This window comes from Myodes glareolus, chromosome 7, assembly GCF_982192425.1.
Source record: "Myodes glareolus chromosome 7, mMyoGla1.1, whole genome shotgun sequence".
NCBI lineage: Eukaryota > Metazoa > Chordata > Mammalia > Rodentia > Cricetidae > Myodes > Myodes glareolus.
The window spans coordinates 4,667,707-4,691,095 of NC_142032.1; the positions used below are offsets into that span (position 1 = coordinate 4,667,707).

The following is a 23,389-nucleotide window of genomic DNA, read 5'->3' on the forward strand; positions in this document are numbered from 1 at the left end:
ACATACATGTGGGGATAGCACAGCTTGTCGATCTGTAGCATCCATTATTCTGAGCAAACAGTATTCCACCCGATGCACGCACGGAGATAACACAGCTTGTTCATCTGTAGGTTGAAACGTTGTTTCTGATTTTGGCTTTTGTAAATAATGCTGCTACAACAGTACATGCCAGGTTTTTGTCTGTTTATTTGTTTGTTTGTTTTTGCTGCTGTTTTCTTATTTCTCTCAGGCATATCTATGTATATTTCCACTCTCTACTTACCTACCGAATTACCTGGTCCTATGTTCACACTGTCTTCCTAATACTACCTATAGAACTGCCTGGTCCTGCACTCATTCTGTTTTACCAACTGTCAGATTGGTTCCCAAAGTCTCTAGATCATATTTCCCTCCCACCACCTCTGCTTGTCTGGACTATTGTGTTATTTGTTCTGCATGCTTGCACATCTGAAATTCCTTATGACGCACGGCAGAGGCCCCATTCAATACTTCTCCACGTGACTGCCACCCTTGGACTGAGAATGCTTTTGGACAGTCTTTCTTTCAGCACCTGTATCATAAAATCAGTCATTGGGTAGGTAGATTATGGCCTGTGTGGCACAGTTTCAACTTCTCCATGGTCTGTCCTTTCATACAGCTGTTATACTGTTGTAATTAGTATGATTGTATGAGAAGTTGCCTCATTCTTGCTTTACCCCTTCCCCCAGCTCACTACGAGATTCTTAGACTTCTATTTGTTAACGCAGAGTTACAGATTGTAAAGAAGAGCATTTCCGCCACCCAGAAGCTTGTCATTCACGGCGGACAGATCCTTGCCTGGGTGCTAGCATGTGTGTTGTGCTGTCTTATCTAACCCTTACAAGCCTGGAGGTAGACCTTAAAGGACTGCCCTTCAGAAAGCATCATGTCAGGTGGTCTGGACATCTGGTGCATGGTGAGACTGTTCAGGACACAGTGGTGCGAAGTTCCATCAGTGGCTTCTCTGGAGTTGGTGTCTGCTCCCAGGAAGAAGTAGGGCTGAAATGAGAAGTCGTGTGAGGAAAGTTGCCTACTTTGGCACGGAAGCTTTTTGGACCTCAGTGTGGTCATCACTCAGCACTAAATTGCCACTGAAAACCCTAATGGGGAAGGAAGTGGGTTGACTTTGGCTGCATTCTCTTCTAGAATGTGAGTCAAGACCCCTGAAAATGATGAAATTTTGTCTTAATGGGATAGTGAAAGTATTTGCTACCTAAAACATACAAAACCCCATCAGATCTCAACCAGTGAAACAGTCACCCTACCCCCACCCCACCCCAGACAGACTCGGCCTGTGAGCGCCAATGTTCCGCACTCTCTGGGGAGATGAAGGCAAGGTTCACACCACAAAGTTCACAAGGTTCACACCACAAAGAGATCTACTTCACTTTCACATTCTCCAATATCATCAAATACTTGGAGTTGAGGGTTATGGGATTAGGAGGGCATCATGTGACTACCCTGCAAGCGTTTGCTCATAGGAACAGGGGATAGGCCCGTGTAGAAGAGGAAACCTCTTTGCCTGGAAATAGCAATACAAATGCAATCCAACCTGCCCCAGTCTTCAGAACTTCTAAAGGAGAACCATGTCTTTTGGTTTGCCTGTTTCTTCAGCCCCTCTTTTTTATCTGTGGTATCCATTTGTGTAATGGGACAGATTTTCCCAGCCGGGTGGTGAGTGGCTCCATTGTTTATCATGGCTGAATGGTGGAGATAGGAATTCTGGGCCAGTGTGGGGTGATTTTCGCTGACTTTATCTCAGGTAGTACAGTGCAGAGGGCCTCGTGTAGGTAGTCATCCCTCAGGTGAGTGGCCTAAGCCATGGCCAATGCCTCCTCTTGGTTGGTGGGGCTGTAGCTCAGTAGCTCCTGCCTGGCGAGTGGCGACCAGTGGTGACTAGGAACCAACCTTCTCTCGAAGGTTTCTGAGTCGGTGTCAGTTTCTGCCACTATCATAGGTGTGTGAGTTTCTGGTCATTTGGAAGTTTTCAAGGACAGGGGAGCATTGCTCCCAGGAGGTAAGGCTGTTTACCACACAGACTGTGTGGTCATTGCCTTAGAGGTTCTCTGCGTACATTCCCAAGCTCCTGCCACTGAGGACACATTAAACAGAATAAAGAAATTCTGTCAGTGTGGACTGGTAAGGCCACTCAGTGGATAGACTTGTCACCACACCTGATGACCTGAGTTCAACCCCTGGGACCTACATGGTAGAAGGAGAGAACTGACTCCCACAAACTGTCCTCTGACCTACACATGTGTACATGTACATGAGCACACATGCAGGCATGCACACACGTCAATCAATCAATCAATGCGACTAAAAAAGGAAGTCTGTCAGCATGTCCTAGGAATAGCTGTGATTTTGGAATGTGTGTGCCATCTCCAGCATGGCTCCAGGGATGGACCTGACTTGGGAGGCAAGGGAATGAAGAAAAGAGACACACAGAAAGTTAGGATTGGGTGGACTATGCTGTCTGGTGGAGAAACCATGGCGTCCCAGAAGCTCAACATGCTTATTAAGAGTTGAGCAGAAAGGTGGGGGTGTGACCTACGGCTGAATGAGGAGGCAGCGTTATTGCACACAGATAAACAAGGAGGCAGGTTCTTACACACAGCTGAATAAGGAAGCAGGTTTAGCTAATCTTGGTAGGAGCAGTGTGGTAGTTAGGGTTTCTATTGCCGCGAGGAGACACCGTGACCAACCACAGCAACTCTTATAAAGGAAAATATCTAATTGGGGTGACTGCCTACAGTTCAGAGGTTTAGTCCATTATCGTCATGGGCAGAAACAATATAGCGTCCAGGCAGACATGGTGCTGGAGAAGGAGCTCAGAGTTCTTACACCTTAACCCACAGGCAACAGAAAGTGATCTATCTCATTGGGTGTGACTTGAGCATATATGAGACCTCAAAGCCCACCCCCACAGTGACACACTTCTTCCTTCAAAGCCACATCTCCTAATAGTGCCACTCCTTTTGAGTATATGCGGGCCAATGACAGAAATCACAAGCAGTCTCCGTAGGGGAGCAATCTTCAGGCTATAAATATTGGGGGAGTAGAAAGTTATGGCGGATATTTTCTGCACACACTATCGGCATCCACTGGACCACTCGGAGGCTTTGCCATTTTCCCATGGGTCTGAGGCTGTGGTCCTCACCATGTCAGTGCCCACCAGTAGCACACGTTACTCAGGACTTTGTTGATTCGGGGCTTCTTCCAGTCCCCCCTTGTTTTCAACCTTTCCTGGATTCCATCCAGGCATCTACGTAGGCATCTATGTAGGCGTCATCTACTGGAAAAGGTAAGCGGAGTACTAGGCATAAGCTTCAGCAGCCGAGACAACGAACCGAGTCCATTTCCTGTGTCTACGCCGAGCAAGTGCTTATTATAGACACGACACATACTTAGCATTGGAGCAGGAAAGAGTTGCCGGCGTCTGTCTCACAGATTCCATGAATAATGCAAAGAACACATCTCCAGGTCCACTGTGAGCAGACAAGCTGTTTGCAGGAGGCTGTTTGCACCCTTCTTCTGCAGGCCTCCCCCCTGGACTTGGGCTCTTTCCTCTGTTATCCTCCGTGCCTGAGAGGTTCACTGGCAGATGGGGGCCTAGCACATTGTTAGTGTATCAAGTCTCAGAGAAAAAACCATGTTTCTGTTTCTAGAAACGTGTTGTGGAGAAATGTAGACAGAAAACATACTTGAGCCCCTTAGACACACAGAGAACCCCTCTGACACAACACCATCCATCTTAAGTTCCCTCCTTAAGCCTCTCTGGCCAATGGGCCTTCTTCTTTCCTCAAGTTCCCCAGGCCTGTGCCTCATACCTGTCTTACTGAATTAAAATGGAGGCATAGAGAGTAACAATGCATCTTGATCAGTCTGTACCCGGAAGATCATGGAGCTCAGCTTATTGTTGTTGAGGAAACTGTTTTTTTCACACTGAGGAAAAGTGACCCATTCCACACCATGGGAGCTGCTCTGGTAAGGACTTGGTTTTGTTAATAATATTGCTCACAGGTGTGAGCGTTGCACTCCCTTGATTAAGGATGAGTGTAGTATGACGTGGTGTCTGTAGATATAGTACCCTGCCACCCACTGCCCTGCCACACTCCCAGTGGATACGTTGGTAGCGATTTTCCCCCTAAGGCTCATCAGTTTCTTTGTTTGGAGACATTTGGAGCAATCCAGTTTCTAGATCGTGCTTCATGTCTAGTTTAGTCTTTGCTTTGGGAAGGCCTCCCTGTTAGACTTGTCAGACAGTCTAGTTGAGGTTTTCCTTTGTCGACACTCTCTCAATGACTCTTCACTTGCCCGTTAGGATGTAGTTTGTAGTAGCTCACAGATGGCTGTCAAAGGCCAAGGTCATTGTGTTCACACTGCTGTGGTTCACACTGCTATGGTTCGCACCGCTGTGATAAAATCCCCAACACAAAGCAACGAGAGGAGGAGGAGTTGATGCTGGACTGAAGTTTCAGCGGCAGATTCCATCTTGGAAGGAAGGCGCAGGAGCAGGAGATTGGCTTGTCATATTGTATCTGCTCCGGAAACAGAGTGAACAGGTTGAGTGGGCCAGAAAATATCACCAAGGCCTCCCACCCGGGACCCACAGCCTCCAGCTAGACTCTACCTCCTAAATGTTCTCCACCCTTCCCAAGCAGCACCATCAGGTAAGAACCAAGTGTTCAAGCCCATGGGCCTGTAGGGAGCATTTCAGATTCAGGTCATCACAGGGACTGATTTGGGAAGGGGCGGGGTAAGTATACTTAGTAAACAGCATGGAAAGAGATGAGCCATCTATGTGGTGTGGGATGACCTGGACTTGGATAACATCACTTAGTGATATTTGAAAACACTATGGTAAGTGCCCCTTTATTCTGCACTGTGCTGGGTTGGCAGGCTAAGGATCAGCCAAGCCCAGTCTCCTGGGACTGTCCCTCCTGGCCCTCTGCTCTGTGGGTGGTGACTTCTCGGGAGGCCTGGAGCTCCAGGGGTTCTTGATCTCTAGCTGATTCTGCCTGGGTGGTCCATTATTCTTCCCTGCTTCTCTGGTCTTCTGTCTTAAGCATGACTATTCTTTGGCTGGTGTGAACGCTCTCATGTGTGCTTTTCAATTGAGCGTTGACAGTTCTGGATCTAATGCATGCGGCGGTTGCTGAGTTATCAGAGTCTTGATCTGCAGGGTCATTTCAGCCCCTGGGATTGTGTAGACCGAATGAATGCCCTTCCTTGTGGTCTTTCAGTTAGGTAATCACTGAGGTTTAATTCAGGAGGAGCAAGGATTGCTGGGGTTCTTTACTTCTGAGGAACATGACTGAATGCTCTCTACATTAAGTTAAAAAAAAATTGCATTTGTAGGGTCCAGTGAAGATGGCAAGCTAGTTCGATGCCACCAAATACCACTTGTTTAGTGGCATCAGAATCCATTCCCATTTATTTCCTCTCTGACCTTCAAGCCTTTATCTGAAGACAGGGCTTCATCCTTCTTAGGACTCTATACAGGCCGGCTTTATAAACCAGTGCTAATGGAGCAGTGAGCAGACGTGGCCTGGGAGCTTCCTGGGAGAGCTCAGGGTCAAACGTGACCCTTCCCCTGGAGAGCTCAGGGTCTCTTCAAGAGGGTAGGTGTGCAGGTGGCTTTGAGGTACACAAGAGAAACAATACAGCTGTGAAAATGGACGCTTTAAAGAAATCCCACACTAGCTCAGAACTGAGGATAATAGAGGGTTATTTATTTAGGGGTAGACTCACAAATCAATATCCTCCGCTGAAACGGAGAACAGCAACCGAATCCTGCAGCCGGAAAAGAGACCAGACACATGCTCTACACCAGCATAAATAGTATAAGAGGCCACGCCCCAGTGGGCGGTTAATTTAAAGGCTATCGGCTGTAGGATTTCCTACAGCACAACTGTCTATATAAAATTTAAAATTTTAAATACTTCTTAATAGTTCCTCCGGAAGGGAACTGAAATATGAAGTTGTGAAATCACGGTCGACTTCCTTCTTGTCTCCCAGTCAGAGCTGGTAGCCCACTGACTAAGGACCTTCAAGAGAACAATCTTTAAGTTTACAATTAAGCCTTTGCAATTGATTTGATGAAAGGGATACTAACCTTAATTCCAAATTGGTAAAATGTTATGCCATTGGGGAAAAAATATTTCTATTGTTTCTAGCACTTGAGGAGGAGAAGCAGGCAGATTGCAAGTTCAAGACCAGTCCCAGCTAGCTGGTGAATTCCAGGCCAGCCTGGGCTACACAGTAAAATAATGAGACTCTGTTTCAAATGACACAACTTTTTTCAGTAGTAGGGCTGTCATGTAAAACATTATACTGAATTATTGCTACATTTTTAACTTTGTTAATAAAAATTTTGTAGCCGTTTATCTCACTCTGGCAGAACCACTAGGTTTTGCTTTTTAACCTGCTCTGGAATAGGAGCCACAGACTTCTCTGTAAAGGACAGACCAGATGGCAGCTATTTTAGGATTTGTGGCCATCTGGTCTGAATGACAATGGCCTTTCAGTGTGTAAGCCATCGTAGGTACTATGTAAACAAACAGGCATGGCCAAGTTCCAATAAAACTTTATTTAGAAACATAGATTTTAGTTTCCATATCATTTTTGTGCTGAAAATAATGCATGAGGCATAATTCTTTTTATTTTCTTTCCCCATCCAAAACTGTGAAAACAATTTATGTGGCTAGAGGACCGCAGAGAAATGAGTGATGATTTGATCTGTGCTGGGGCAGATGGAATCCCTCGTCCACCACGGCCTTCCATGACCAGCTTAGCTCAGACATGCTGGCAAACCTGGAGGAGTGTGCAGGTATTCCCGGACTAGCGACAAACTCCTTAAACCCAGCACTCAGGCCCCACCCCTACCCTCCTGTCCCACAGGCCCAGTTCTCTCCATCTGTCTAGGAAAGAGTTTCTCCGGGGTGCGACATCAGCCCTGGGCCCCTTCCAGCTCCGAGTCAGAAGCTCTTTCCAAGCATGGAGAACTGAAGCAGCTGTGTTCCCCACCCCCCACTCCCTTCCAGAATTATCCAACTTTTGGGTGAGTTCAGGACTCTGAGAGCTCCTGTGTAAAATGCCAAGCACTTAAAGACCGAATAAATCTAGAGCAAACGGGGCTGTGAAAACGGGTTCCCCAGCCAGGTCTTCAAGCAGGCTGCTGTTACTTGAAGTCAGGGGTAGAGAGACTTGCAGGCACAGTAGGCTTTTCTCCTGTCCAGCTGGGTGTCCAGGAAGACCCCCCCCGCCAGGGAAGACAACATGTTAGGTGCCACTGCTGTCCCGCCGGGCCTGCTGCCCCTGCCATGGTGTTTCTGTGCCAGAAGGCCAGCCAGCTGTATTGTTTGTCTCATGGAGAAAGTTTCAGAAACACATTTTCCATTTCTGCTTAAGTGACTACGTCCCAGAAACATCCGAAGATAATGCACAGGCTTTTCTAATCTGCAGCTTCAGCTGGGATGTTTGGGGTCCCGTTGCCAGGGAGATTTGTGGGGTGAGCAGGTTAAAGTCTGTGAACAGCACAGAGGCCTCCTGAGCCCAGACCACTGGAGCAGCAGAGGAGCGAGACTGGATTCTGCCAGCAGGAGCTGTGGGAGACAGTTCTAATGGATGCGGCAGTCTTGTGTTGTTCCTGGACACTGTACTTCATGAGGACAGGCTCCTACAAATGCAAGGCAGGGTGTGGTCGTGGGAACTTGACTGCAGTCAGCACGCTCTGTCACTGTGGACCAGACCTCAGGGGCAAGATTACAGTGGAACAGGGGATTCATGGAGTTGGAGACTAAGGAATAGTTAGCAGGTAACTATGACTTTTCAGGTCAGGAAATGACCAAGGCAGGGACAAGGAAATAGTCTGCTAATTATCAGGTAAGTACCCTGGGGTAATCATGCAGAAGACTAAGTTAAGTGCTAGAATTAAAAGCTTTTTAAAAGGGTTTAGAGATGGGTCAGTGGGTAAAGTGCGTGCGGCACAAATATGGGAATCCAAGTTCAGATCCTCAATACCCAGGCAAAGTTGGGTGTGGCCGTGTATACCTGTTACCCTAACACACATACATATGCATACACACACACACACACACACACACACACACAACATGACTTTTTAAAAAGGAAAAAAAAGGGAACTTTTCTCATTAACCCACATTTCTTGTCATGTAAATTTTGCAAAAATGACAATCATTTAAAATTCTTCAAGCAAAAAGAAGTATTACAAAACACATTGTATCCGTTCAGTGAAATATCACATATCTGTGAAAAAGCAGGCAAGTTTCTTGCCTCCAAAAGATTTTGGCAAGTAAAAATAGCAGGTACAGAGTGCTATGTATAGTGTGTGCTTATTTGTAGCAAGGCCTTTATCTGTATTTTTCTATGGTTATATATAGAATATTATGCATCGAAAATTCCTGGAAGTACATACAATCCATTGATAGTAGCTGCCACGAAAGGGGTTGAGGAGCTGGGGTAGGGGGGCTTGAGATCGGAGGGAAAGTTTTCGGTTGTCAGTATTTATGCTGCTGCTGCTGCTGTGTGTGTGTGTTTGTGTGTATTTACACCATGTGCACACCTTCCATTTTCCCAACAAGTCTTTAAACACATAAACATAGAAGGAAACACACAAAAGAAGTCACTGAGAAAGTATTTGGCATCATAAAAGTTTCCTGAGCTGGCCACAGTAAGCCTCTCTGGACACTGAGATATGGAGAAGAAAGCAAAAGAAAATACAAAATTATTCCAGTCGTGGCAACCCTCAACCCTGCGACCCCACCCAGCCCTGTGCCACTTCCCTTGACTAAACCATAAATTCTGACACAAACAATGGCAAGCCAGCCCAGGGCTGGGCTTCTATTGACAGAAGGGAAATCTGGGAGCCTATTGGAATGCAGTACGGTGCCCAGAGCTACTGGGTGAGAAGGGAGGTTCCCCAGGACAACCCCAGGACCTGCCAGAGTGACTGTGTGGAGACCAAGGGACACCATCATGCCGGCCATCTGGAGATTCTCTACGAAAACAAATCTGTCAGCATCAGCCCTGAAGCCCAGAGAGAAATTTTGACATGTGCAAACTGGTGGAGAAGCCTGCTGCTGCATCCAGGTGAAGGAGAACAGAGGTCTCTGTTGCCTGGTCACCACAATCTGCCGCTAAAATAGTGTAGGGTTCATCTGTATTGCCCACATACTAGGATCCTGCTGAATTCACTACCTTTATGAGCTATGAAAAGATTCTCTCTCTCTCTCTCCCCCTCCCTCTCTCTCCCCCTCCCCCTCCCCCTCACTCTCTCTCTCCCCCTCCCTCCCCCTCCCTCTCTCTCCCCCTCCCTCTCTCTCTTTCCCCCTCCCTCTCCCCCTCTCTCTCTCCCCCTACCTCTCCCTCTCCCTCTCTCTCTTTCCCCCTCCCTCTCCCCCTCTCTCTCCCCCTCCCTCTCCCTCTCCCTCTCTCTGTCTCTGTCTCTGTCTCTCTCTCTCTCATACACACACACACACACACACACACACACACACACACATTCATCTTTCCCTTCTCTTGTACTGTTAGAAAAATACAGTAAACAGGGAGGTTTCCATGACCTAAATTCTGACCTTGGTGAATCACCTTTCCCTGCTCTAGGCTGGTGAGGGCCTTTGACCTTTTGATCTGTTGTTTCTTCAGAATCAACCTTTGTAACCACCCACCCCAGATGCCTGTATCCCGAGACTTGCTGTTCCTGCTGAACTGTATTTTTTTTTCTTTCTGTGGTGACTGCCAAGTCCTGTCCTTCTTGAGTCCACTGCTTTCTCAGCTCAAACCCACCTGACTCCTGCCCTGCAGACTGAGCATGCCCACAGTCAGACTGAGAAAAGCTCACAGCCTTCCTCATTGTTCCTAGAGGTCCCTGCCTCTAGGAAGACACAGTGAGCTTGTCACTTGCCAGCCAGTGACTCCTTGGGTGGTGCAGAAGGCACAGCAGATACCAGCGTGCCACAGAGAAGCATACATAGCATTTTTACAGTCCTCAAATGTGTTTCGTGATCTTGGGAAATGTTCAGTTGAGTTCCACATCGCCTTGCAGCTTCCCAAGTCCCGGTAGCTGGAGGAGGCATGTGCAGGAAGCAGGGTTGAACTGGGCTTTCAAATATGGACTTACAGAGCAGGGGAAAGGGGACCATTCCAGATGAAGGAACATGATTAAAGTCAAGGTGATAACTATTCTGGGGTTGTGTCTGTCTAACCTGGGTGACTCCAAATTGGGAAGATAAGCAAAGGGTACACTCAGCTTTTGCTCCTACGATTTCCCTCCCAACTGTTGTTAAAATGAAAGCAAGCTCCAAACCAGACATAGCTGCACCCCAAATATCTGTTAGCAAACAGGGTCAAGAATTGTAACTTAACAGTTTGTTCTACAGACCTCGGGGAGGCCCAGCTCTTCGTCATTTAACTGCTGTGTCCCACAAGTGTTTCTTTAAGGGGAGTGGCAGGAAGGGTTGGTGACTTTGTTTAAGCCCAAGTGGATCAAGCAAGAGACTCTTCTAGTATGAGTTGGACATGGTACTTTTGTGTTACGGCCACTGTGAGCATCTAGAGATTCACCGCCGTCTTTGTAAGTTACTGTAATAATTATAGATACTATATCTTAAATGTAGTTATTTGAAATGCCTCAGCAAAGAAAGAGGGGATGAGGCAAAACCTAAATAAGGGTTTGTACCCCAAATAGTAAGGGTTTGCACCCTCAATAGTAAGAGTTTGCACCCCAAATGGTAAGGGTTTGTACCCCGAATGGTAAGGGTTTGCACCCCAAATGGTAAGGGTTTGCACCCTGAATGGTAAGGGCCTGCACCCACAGAGGCTCACAGATGGGTATCACATAGGTGGGCCCCCTGAGTTCCACTATTCTCTTTCTCATATGCGGAAGTCTCCTGGTCAGGTCTTTTTCTGCATCAGATATTTTCATGCCCAGGCAAGGAAACTGTTGTCATGGGGACACCTACAGTCCTATGCTTAACATCTCATAATCATCTTTTGTGAAGTAAGGTTTATCCCTGCCTGTGTGTATTATGGTTATTATCTGTCATTGGTTGTGGCGAGGCCAAGTCCTTAGGGGGTGGACTCCCTGAACCTTCCTGAGGCAAAAGTGTCAAAGATTGAACTCATTTAGATTTTCAGCCTGGTGACTTGATGCACACGTATGTTATGATTATTATAGTCAAGCTGATCAACACATCACCATCTTACATAGATGACATCTGAGTATGTGTGCGTGTCTGGTGACAGCATCTGTGTCTTAGCAAACTTCAAGTGTGTGATGTATGGTGACGATCATCTCTTTGGATTCCCTACGGATTGCTGCAAGCCACCCAGCATGGGTGCTGGGAACCGAACCCGGGTCTTCTGCAGGATCATGCAGGCTCTTAGGCACTGCTCTCTCCTGTCCCAATTACCTATTTTCTAGCTGAAAGTTTGTACCTGTGTCTGCAATCCCTCTCTCCCAGCTCCAGCCTCTGTCAGACACCCTTGAATGCTCCTCCTGTGAGTCCAGCTAAGATTCCCCACATCAGGAAAGTCTTGCAGTATCTGCCCTTCACTGTCAGGCTTACGGCACTGACACTTGTCTTCCGGGTCCATCCATGTGGTGTCTTTTTCGTGGCTCTCCCACTGTGTGCATAAGTAACACATAGTTGTGTATTTCCCTTCCCTACATTTGTGTGTCTGCTTCGCCGAGCAGGAAGCTGTTGGACCAGCTCACTCTGCTGTGCTGTGTGGATTCTCGCTGCTGTCATGGATGCTGCTGTCTCTGCTCCCTGTCTGCATGTGGCGTATATTCATGCACTGGTGCTGTTAATCACTGCATGGGCCCCACTGCAGCCTGGCCTGCAAGGCTGGGGAGGGGAAGCAGGGTTTCTGTTTGTATTCAGTCTTGTTCATTCCCACAGCCGTCAGCTGCCGCGGCTGCTGTTACAACACACTATCCCACAGTTAGAGAGGGTGGAGAGCGGCTTTCCCTCCCACTCCCTTTGCCCGCCTCTGTCTCCTTGCCAAGGAGCCTGGGAAGCCTTCAGGATAACCTGAAATAAACTCGCAAGTTCAAGCAAAGCCTTCTTTCCTCTCTCCAGGCAGTTAAGCATGATTTGCTGGGGGCTGTGTTCTAACCTGGCCTCTGGCCTCTAGTTATCAGCTCCAGCTTCAAGGCCAGGGCTCCTGATTGGTTAGCTTGTGTTGCTTTGCTAAAATTCTTCACCCATATAACTCTTGCCCATAACCACATCCTGCCCCTTCAGTATTGAGGCATTAGGCTGTTCCACGTGGAAGTAGGGAAAGGATGTGTCGTGGACAACCCCCTGGAAATACTGGATAGCGCCCCCACTCCTGGCATTTGAGGGGTGGGATGCACCCTGTATTTGCTCTCTCTATAAGTTATTCAAGAACATGAGGCTAGCCTGATACTCATGTAAATCCTGTATGTTCATCTGCATGAGGCTGGCATGATGACATGTAAACCCTGCATGTTCATCTGCTTGAGGCTGGCATGACGAGCGTGTAAACCCTGCACATTCATTTATACACGGCTGATGAGTTTTGCCCTGGCATGGACAGGGTGTTCCCAGGGAGTTCTTTGTCTCCCCTCCTTTTGTTAGGAAGGCTCCTGCTACACAGGAAGACAGAGAGATGGGATGTTGCCCAGAGCTCTGCTTTCCTTTTGGCTCAGCCAGCGAGTGATGTGTGGGCTGTTGCCTCCCACGCATTTGGGGCCTTATTCATGGGTGGGGTGTGGCCTGGCCATCTTTCTGGAGCAGCTTAGCCTTAACTAGTTGTTAATCTGGGAAAGCATTAGGGGAGCCCTGGTCTGTGTAATGAGGGGAATTCCTCTTACCACTCAGCGTCAGGAAAAGCCTGTTGCTCCCAAAGAATCAACAGACAGCTTTTTTCCATCAGAAAAAGTAATTCTCTCCCTCTTTTCCTTTCCTGCTGTGGCTCCCTACAAATGTGGTTCTGTTGTCTTTATCCTTTCCTTGGCTTTAGTTTTTGTTCTCTGTTCTGTTTCTAGCAATCCTTTAGGAAGTGTACACACCGGGGGACCAACCAACCAGTGACCTGATCAGAGAGTGGGTGGGACTGTCCTCCATGGGTCTTCTCTGCCTTTTGGTTTTGAGAACTCGCATGGCACTACCTTTGGTATCTGTTGTTGATGTCCTCTTGATGGAATCTCTATCAGGTTTGCCTGGCTACCACCCAGGCCTGCCTTGGTTGTCTATCACACAAACATTCGAAAATCTTGCCTTTTTGCTGAGAATTAAGACACATGACACTTCTCTATAAAGAGTGGATCTGCCCCTTAAAACTCCCTCCTGAAGATGTAGTAACAAATTTATGATGTAAATCTCTAGGATGGTCCAGGATGTGCTGTCCTTAGGCTGATTGGCAAGGGGTTTGAGCAGATGGGCTAGGAGGACGTGCTGGAGAACTGTGAGACTTGAGGGGACCACAGCTGGGAGTGGGATCCAGTTCGTCAGTGGCTACTGAAGACAGTTCTAAACGCCACGCAGGCTAAGAGTCATGTTTCTCAAATGGAGCCCTGCGTGTTACTTGTTTTTGTGTTAGATCTCTATGCAGATTTTACATGCCAGAGTCTCATTCATGCTTCTAAGTTAACTTATGATGTATTCTGGGTCAACTGGATGGTCGCCTCACGAGTGAGGACTTGATGCATCTGGTTGTCAGTGGATTGCTGCTGTTCCACAGGTTAACATGTTAGCACTGCTACATTTCCTGGAGAGGCGACATGGCTTGAGACCGCCCTGTCGTACGCTGGCTTGAGAACGGAAGAGGACAAGGCACATCCCAGACACTTCGGCCTGTTTTGTTTGTTCAGCACCAAGCTGAGCGGTGCTCGGAGAACTTGGCTGCTTTCTCTGCCACAGTGGCCATGATTTAATGAGTGTGTGCTGATGGGCAGAAGAATTCCCTCCTACTGAAAAGCCGAAGTGTAGAAACCCTGGTTCAGGCTGCTGGCCCTCGAACAATGTCTCCCAAAGCCTTCTGGACAGCGGCCTCCATGTACAGCCTTTGTCAGAGAGCTGAGCAGAAACAAAGAGAGGCTTCAGGTTGCTGGTTGGTTTTCATCCACTGCATGTTGCCCCACATGCCACAGCCAGTTAACTCTCAGCTCTAGAGTTTTTGCTGTTGATCCTCTGCTCTAAGCCATCATGACTTCTCAGGGCCAGCTAGATGTGTACGGAACCCAGGTTCTGTCCATGTTCCTGGCTATTTCTGCTGCCTCAGTTCATGGTTTATCTGTCTGAAATTCATGCTCAGCCACCCCTTCCTCTCTGCTCCTCTTTCTACCTCTTGGTGCTCTCTTTGGTCATCTTCATTTGTTCAGAAAAATCATTTAGAGAACCTTCTTCCTTGACCCGTGACCCTGATCCTGCACCACACACTCCTCTAGATAATACTTGTCACCTGATACAACAGGAGCACTAATTTAGTTCTTCCTTCTGGCCTGTGGATTCTGCCATGGTAGGACTCAGTTTACCCTACTGATTTTATCTTCTTCCAAAATGGTCTTCAAAATACCCACCTCTATTTGCTCATTCATCCCTTCATTCAGCAGTTTGGCATTGGGTAGCGGCTGTGTGCTGCCCTTTAGATCAGCACTATGGCAGACACAAACAATGGCTGACTCCTCAGGAGATTGATGAGTGACGGGGGTGGAGAGGGCAAGTAGAGAGGCAGGGTTGACCACCACCAAGCCTGAAGTTGGGGGAGTCATGGCAGGTCGAAGTGGGGGACCCCTGCCTGATCACGTTACCGAAGCACACAGTCATTGTTTGCCGTGGACTTACCACTTCTCTTGAGCCAGCGGCTGCGTGAACAGCAGCAGGGTCTCGTCACTGAGTCACCTGTGTGGCCTAGATGCTGAAGAAACAGTCGGCCTTTGTTGGGCTAGGGGGGTGCAGAAGGGTCCAGAGAGAACCCTCCTCAGACCTATTGTGACAGGCCTGCTCCATCAGCTTAGCCCTGGTAGCTGAGGAGGAGGCCTGCCCTGAGCTAGCTGAATGGCTCTAAGATGTGTTTGGGGTTTCATGCACCTTGTTGTGGATTGAATTGTAGCAGCACAAAAGACGCTTTCAAGTCCCGAGGCTCGGAATGTGGTTTTTCCTTGGAAACACAGTCTTTGCCGATGTAATCAAGTTAAGATTATCTCATACTGGATGGGGGTAGACCCCTATCCAGAGACTGCTATCTTTAGAAGAAAAAAAAAAACACTATGGACCCAGAAACATCCAAGGAAGACACCCCACGATTAACAGGCAGAGTGATGAGGCTATAAACCCAGGCATGCTAGGAATCAGCAGCAGCCTCGGGGAGAGGCAGGGAAGGGTCCTTCCCGGAGAAAACATGGCCCTGTGACATCTGTCTTTGAGCTTGGAACCTGCGGCAGCAGAGGATCAGTTTCTGCTGTGTTGAGCTTCGCACTCTGTGCCTTGCTGGGGAGACCTCAGGCAAGACCCTAGTTTACCGAGAGTGAGCTAACCAGCAGCAGGAGCCTAGGCCCAAGGCCCCTCAGCTGTCACAGCTGTGCCCGCACCAAGCCTGTAAAGGAGCAGCGGCCTGCACTGGGGAATGTCCGCCTGGGAAAGGGACTGAAACAGTGATTGTAAGTGACAACTGGGCTGTCCTCTCTGTGGCTTAGCCCACAGTGGCAGCTGCTCCTGTGGGGACAGGGCTGTGGTGTCCTGGCCAGAGTCTGTTCTGTGTCACCTCGGTACAGTGCCCTTGCACAAGGCCCTTATTCTTTCACACACCTCAGTTTGCACATCTGTAACATGGGTGTGTCACTGTGTTTCATGTGAGAGGGGTTGTTTTGAAGGTGAAAGAAATATGTTAGACTAGTGCCTGGTCATAGCAGGCTGTCCCATGACAGCCCTGCCCCCTCCATGGGATGAACAGAACATAGTAAATTCTGGGACCCAAAGGCAGAAGGATGCTCAGCGGCAGGTTCTGGGATGGGCAGAGATGTGAGCAGCAAACCCAGCCAGAAATCTGACGTGTGATTTTAGCTCAGTTTGTAAGCTCTCTGCTCTCAGACTGGATACTGAATCTATCTAAAGTTGTCAAAGCTGGGCTGGGGAGTTGGTGCAGTTGCGGAGGGTTTGCCATGCAAACATGCAGACCGGAGTTTGAACTTCTAGAAGCCACACACTCAAATACATGTGGTGGAGGCAGCACATGTCTGGAATCCCAGTGCTGGGGGGTGAGAATTCTGGAGTGCTCTAGCCAGCTCAATCAGTGAGTTCCAAGTTCAGGGGAGATCTTGTCTCAGAAGAGGAAGTAGAGAGTGCTCGAAGAAGACAAACTTACGTGTTCTCTGGCCTCCATGTGTACACACACACGTGAACATGCACACACACATGCACATACATGCACACACATGCACACACACATGCGCACGTATACGCACATGTGCACATTCACACTCCCACGTGTGCACACTTACAGACCTAATTACTCGGGGGGTTGAAGCAAGATATTTGCTTTGAGGTTGACACAGAGAGACCCTGCTGCAGGAAACACAGTCTGCAGAGGGCTACAAGTCACGGGTGGGCTCGGTGGAGCAGAACATCAAGGAGTTGGACTCCTTACCAGAAAGCAGGGCTCGCTTGCCTTCCTGTGGGCCCAGAAGGCTGCCCTTGTATAATAGTGGCTCATGTGGTACCTGTGACTATCACCCAGGCTGCACTAGCCAGGGTAGAGGAGGTCACCAGACTTGGAAAGAGTCTTAAAAAATGAATAAAATAAATAAATAAATTGGAGTTTCTTATTTTGTTTTTTTGAGACATGGTCTCTTTATAGCCCAGGCTGACCTCAAACACACAGCCTTCCTGCCTTAGCCCCTGAATGGTAGGATAGTAGGCGTGCTTCATCAGGCCCAGCTCAGACCTTGGAATTTCTTAACCTCCATGCCTTTCAAGTGTTGTATCTTCCCGGCTGCCACAAAGCTGCTGTGTCCCCAGCTTGCTGCTCTGGGTCCCCTGAATGTGTGACAGGATCAGTTCCTGCTGCCACCTGAGCCACAACGCCTGTCTGAGCAAGGTCCTCTGCACAGGGCTCTGCACAGGGCTGGGAGCAGCTGCTCTGTGACGTCTGTGACATCCCCCTAGGCCCAGCCAACCCTTCCTCAGCTTTGTATGAAAATTGGTAATGATTATGACAAAATGGAGGGCAGGGCCTAGCAGGATGGATGCTTGGAGTTCCTGACTGATTTTATACTTAATCAGATTGTTATAATCCGGTGAAAAAACTTGACCCTTTCCAAGTGGTTAGACTTAGAAGAGCCTGGTCCTTCTAGGGGCTCTTTGTTTTCTCCTAAAGTCCCAGGCTGATTTTCTGTCCTTGTCCTGTAGGTCAGCGAGGGGGGTGGGGTGGGGACTAGGGGTGGGGAGGCAAAGGTTGATGTCCCGGGGCCTTCTAACTAAGCACCACAATGGTTTAAACAGCAAAATGTGTTCTTGTACAGCCCTGGAGGCCAGAATTCTGGGTGTCAGCGGGACCAGGCTCTCAGATGACTGCAGACATTTTCCTCACCTCTCCTGACTTTTGTGAGGGGTGTTGCTACTTCCTGCTATTGCTTGGCTCCATTTTCTATATCCTGAGCTTCCTCCACTCCCTCTTCTGAAGAACCTAGGCTTTGGGTTTAGGACCTTACCGTTCCTCTTCAAAGATTAAATTCCAAACAGCGCCGCATTCACAGTGCCCTAGGACTTGAGCTCACAGCTGAACTGACTATAATAAGTTGAGTACAAAATACCAATTACAGAAAAATGTTTGGGGTGTGGCGTTTTTCATGGCTTATCTCACCTCATCCTTTCACAAGCCCTGGGAAGTAGATAAGATCTTCCCACTTTCCTTTCCGTGGGAAAACTGGGGCTCAAGGAAGGTGTAAAACCCTGAGTATACAGACTTCCCATCATCCCTGTCTATTACACAGGGTCACCCTTTGCCATCAGAAAGAGAAAGAAGTTGGGTCTGGGGAAATGGCTCAGTTAGTAAAATGCTAGAGGATCTATGTTCAGTTCCTAAAACCCACACTTTTAAAAAAAAGGAGAAGAAAAGAAAAAGCTGGGGATTGCAATACAAGTTCACAGCTCCATTGCTCAGGAGGTAGAGAAGGATGGGTCCCTGGGGCTCGCTGGCCAGCCAGCCTAGCCTACTTGACATGTGCCAAGCAAAGTCAGAGGCCCTGTTTAAAAACACAAGGTGGATGGTGTGTGTGGCTATGTTGGCTTTTTCCATAGCAAGAGAATTGGCAGACCGTGCAGATAAGGCTTCAGGAGGACCGTGTTCTTTGTGCTGCACTACTGGATCTGAGTTTCTGACCTGGAGTGAGCGATCTTAAATACTTAGTGGAGATATGACTGAATGAGGAAACCACAGGATGAGAAACACCAGGTCAGGGATGTTGTCAATAAGGAGCCAAGATAGCTCCACCACTCACAGGATTGGTACCAGAGTTGTCTCTGTCTGTCCCAACTTTATGTCATGTTGGCTTGAGTGGGTGCTGCCCCTAGACTTACAGCTTAATGTCTGACCAAAGAGTCCTCTGGGTCAGCGTCTGTCCTGAGGATCAGGTGTTAGGAGTCTGGGCACACTCTCCTCGGATTATCTCACTGATATTTCTAGACCAACATGGTTAAGGTGTCACAGCAACACAAAAGAACTCCACATCTCTCCAGACAAGTCTTTCCTGTTATCTGCCCATGTTCACGTCGTGATTCTGGCCCCATGATTTTACCAGAAGCAAATACCTGTAAGTGAGGGAGCTTGCATTTTGCTTGTAAACAAAATCAAAACCAAAACCAATATACCCATGGTTGTGAGAACTTCTGAGCCTCAGGTGTGAGAGACAGTCTGGGTCTGTGGGGATGTGAGCTGTTTTTGTTGTTGTTTGAGAAGGAAAAGTACTGTCTTAGTTAGTGTCTACCGCTGTGAACAGACACCATGACCATGGCAGTTAACTGGGGCTGGCTTAGAGGTTTAGTCCATTATCGTCATGGCATGGAGCATGGCAGCGTGCAGGCAGACAGGGTGCTGGAGAAGGAGCTGAGAGTTCTATATCTAAATCTGCAAGCAGCAGGAAGAGAGACTCTGGGCTTGGAATGGGATTTTTGAATCTCAAAGCCCACCCCCAGTAACACACTTCCTCCAACAAGGCCACACCTCCTAATCCCTTCAAATAGTGCTATTCCCTGGTGAGCAAGTGTTCAAATCTAATAGCCTATGGAGGCCATTCTCTTTCAAGTAGCCAGGAGCTCTTAGGCTTCAGGGGAGTGGTCCTAGCCAGGTAAAGGTCTTTACCTTAGTCTAAATATTTCATTTTGAGCAGTACCTCTCCCTTACTTGCCAAAGCTTTTGTCTTCCTCAAGATTCCCCGGAGGAACAGAGCCAGTAGGATATCTATCCAGAGAGATTTCCATCTCTCGGATCTCCCTGTATGTGGAAGGAGAGCAGAAGGAACCCACACTCTTGATCACAGAAACTGAGAAGTGTCAAAATCTACAGCTGGCAAGTTGGGGACTCAGATGGGTCAACGGCACAGTTCTGTTTGGGGTTCAAGGCTTGAGAACCAGGAGAACTGTCGCTCAAACTTCTAGAAAAAAAAATACTTGTCATTCAAGACCCACAAAGAGCCAAGTTGACACTTCAAGACCAAAAACAGGAAAAGACGAATGTCTCAGCCAGGGTAGCCAGGCAGGAGGAGCTTCTCAGTCTTTTCAAGGTTTTCAGTAGGTTAGAGGAGGGTCAGTCTCACCAGGAGGATAGTCTGCTTTACAAATCTACTGATTCAGATATTAATCTCATCCAGAAATGGCCACACAACACACCTAAAGTGACACCTGACCAAACGTGTGGGTACCCCATAGCTCTGTCACCTCGAGACATACTATCAGCTACCGTACTTTCTCTGTGGCAAGCGTTCTTTGTTCTTAGCTCTGGTGAGGCTCAAGTGTCAAGTATGTGATGTTGGGGTCCTTGGAGACAAGACAAGACAGAAATAAAAAATGGGGTTTTAGCAATGGGATGTTTTCTGCTGAGATACCATTGACTTCCTTTGCCTCTGGCCCTAATCATGGTGGCATAATTTTTTAATAGGTGAAAACAAGATGGGCAAGATAGTAATTATCATGCTGTGAAAGCTGCCTTGGGGGTCCTTTCATCTTGGTTACACGAAGAAAGCCAAGATAGCACTTGTTGGAAACCCAGCCTTAGCCAGCGGAAGCTCCCATTAACACGCTGCCCCAGCCAAGCTTTGCCCGTCCATCTGCAGTGTGACTTGGATACACACTGTACTAAGAATGACAGCACGGGAAGGAAATGTGGATTCATCTCCAGATGTTTAGCTGAGTCACGAGGGGTACCAGCATGCAAAGTTATCTGTTGACAGAGGTTTCTGTCCCGTCTGGTCCCGCATCCATTTAGTCCCAAAGAAATACATAACGGTCTACATTAATCATATATTGATTGGCCTAGTAGCCCAGGCTTCTTTTTAACTCTTTTTTACATCTTAAATTAGCCAATAATTCTTGTCTGTGTTAGCCACATGGTACCTTTATCAGTGAGGCATTCTCATCTTGCTTCCTCTGTGACTGGGCGACAACTGCAGACTGAATCTTTCCTCTTGCCAGAATTCTCCTATTCTCTTTGCCCTGCCTCTACTTTCTGCCTGGTCGCCCCATCTATACTTTCTGCCTGGCTACTGGCCAATCAGCATTTTACTAAACAAGTAGAAGAAAAACATCTTTACAGTGTAAAACCATTGTCCCACAGAGTTATCTGCCTCCTCTCTGCCCTGTCCTTCCCCAACTACTACATGGAGAAGCACAAGCTGTGCTCGTACATGGGATCCATAAAATGCATTCGAATGGCAAATTATTTTATCAGCAAACTTTTAAAAAGTCACATAGTCTTTGTAATATCAGAAGTCATCTTAAACCCAGTAGGAAAGTAGTTATTTTTGCAATTTGGTCATCCATGCTTAGCAAAATAATTGCCATGCAAGATTTGTTGACCAGTTTGTCAGGTATGTCAGCAACTCAATGCCACACACCAGACACCTTGGTGGTGGTGGTTTCAACATCAGCTACTGCAGTCTGCCTTTCACCGTTGCCTTTATTGTTTTTGCTGTTTGTGGAGGGCTGGTTTCATCAAGGCATTATGAGTTGAATTGAAATGGACTGGCAGAATTGCTCTGCATTTTAATTACAGATCTAAGCAATCAGTAGCAACCCCTTAGACAGACCTGCACATCTCTGCTCTGTTTCAAATAACAGTGGGTTGCTGTATTTCCTGTTTTACTCTGTGTACATGGAGAAAGACATGGTGAGGGAGGACAGCTGAAGCCATGGGAGAGGAGGATTTGAATTCAGGTCTGCTTTACTAGTCATATGACTTTGGGAAAGTTGCCTAACCTGGATCTGTTTCTTTATTTAAGGGATGACTATATATATGTACATGCATACACACATGCATGTATACACACATAGTATACACATGTGTGCATGCATATACATCTACACACATAAATGTACACATGTACATACAAAATGCATACATAATAAAGTATGCATAGGTGTACTGTAAGCCTACGTAAAGTGAGGTAACCTTTGTCATCATTGGCCTGACTATTCTTGTTTTCGTTTTGAGTTTTTGTGCCAGGTTTTTGCTACACAGTCCAGGCTGGTCTTGAACTCTTTCTTACTGCCACTCCCTCCTGGGAGAAGGCATCATAGGGCATGATGCCACACCTGGCCTGACCCTGTTGTTAGTTAAAGCAGCTTTTCTCTTGTGACTCGATTCTGCTCTCTTCAGCTGTCTTCTTCTTATTTGCAATACTCTTCATTGTTTCAGCAGAAATTGCTCAATACAAACGTGTCATGCGTGTTTGCTTCTACTGTGGCACAGCACATCCAGAAGGTGGGGCGCAAAAGAGGCACCTTTCTTCCTAGGTTTTGTATCTTTGTTTTTGGTAATTCAGCTTTGGACCAGTGACATGATGTAAGGGGTGAGGTTCTTGCCCTGAGTACCTAACAGACATGAGGGTCATGCCCAGAACCTCTGTGAAGGTTTGGGGAGACAAATGATTCCACAGATGTCTTCTGATCCCACACAAGCTCCGTGGCACATGCATACACACTCACACATGCACACACGCGTACACACATGTACGCACAGACACACACACAGACACACAAATACAGACACACTCACACAGACACACATATAGACATGCATACACACAGACACACATATGTACAGACATGCACATTATAGACACACATACATACAGACACACATACAGACATGGACACACATACACAGACACGCACACAGACATGCATACACATAGGCGCATACACACAGACACACAGACACACATACACACACACACACACACACACCAGTAATAATTTTAAAAAGTAAAACTCAGCTTCCTTTCTAAGAAAGCAACTCCTCAATGAAGCTGGGATTCAGAACTGGGATTGTCTTGGAAACACTGACTCCAAAATTTGATACCTGTACTGCAGGAATCTACTCTGAGGTTTACGGTAGAAATTTTAAAAACAAATAGAAGTTGTTTTTAAATAGAAGAAAAAAACTGTCAAAGAAGTTTAGCAATATGCTGTGTCCCCCACAAGAGCACGGAATGTAACTGGATGCACAGGAGAGCTGAAGACTGAGCCTCAAACCTCTGTCCTCAATTTCCAATGCCTTATTTGAATGGCAAGAGCAAAGGCAGCATTACTGTATACTACTGTGTGATGTGCAGTCAGAATCCTGGCTTGCTTATTTATGGAACTGGGAAGCAGCTATATTGGTTACTTATCTCATCCCTCTGATCAAATACCCATCAGAAGTAATCTAAGAAAGGAGGCTTATCTGGGTTCACAGGTTAGTGGGGTCCATCATGGTGGGAGAGGTATGGTGGTTGGGACATCCATCCTTGGTGGCAGAAGCTTATGTCATGGCTTACTCACATCTTGGCAGATGAGGAATCGGAGAGCTGAGGGTGGAACCAGAGGCCATATCCCCTTCAGTGTCCACCCTACATATTTGTGCTGCTGGCTAGGTGGCAGGTTCCCAAGGTCCCACACTGACCCAAAACAGTACTGCCTACTAAAGGGAAGCACAGGGGCCTGTGGAGGACATTTTACATTTACAGAAGGGTACCTACAGAGGGGTTTGCCTGTTTGTCCTTGCTCTTTCATTGTTTAGCATGGCTCTGGTAGAGAACAGGTGGTCCACACGTCTTCGAATGAACCGCTGACTATTCATCTGTCACCTGAGAAACATGGTGAACAAGGAAGGGCTCAGCCATTAA

At 47.4% G+C, this 23,389-nt stretch overlaps 1 protein-coding gene across 3 annotated transcripts in view; it reads left to right on the forward strand.

Moving 5' to 3' along the window:
• The window catches only part of Afap1l2 (actin filament associated protein 1 like 2), a 105,334-nt gene that overhangs the window by 21,631 nt on the left and 60,314 nt on the right, over window positions 1-23,389 (forward strand). The window lies entirely within an intron of this gene.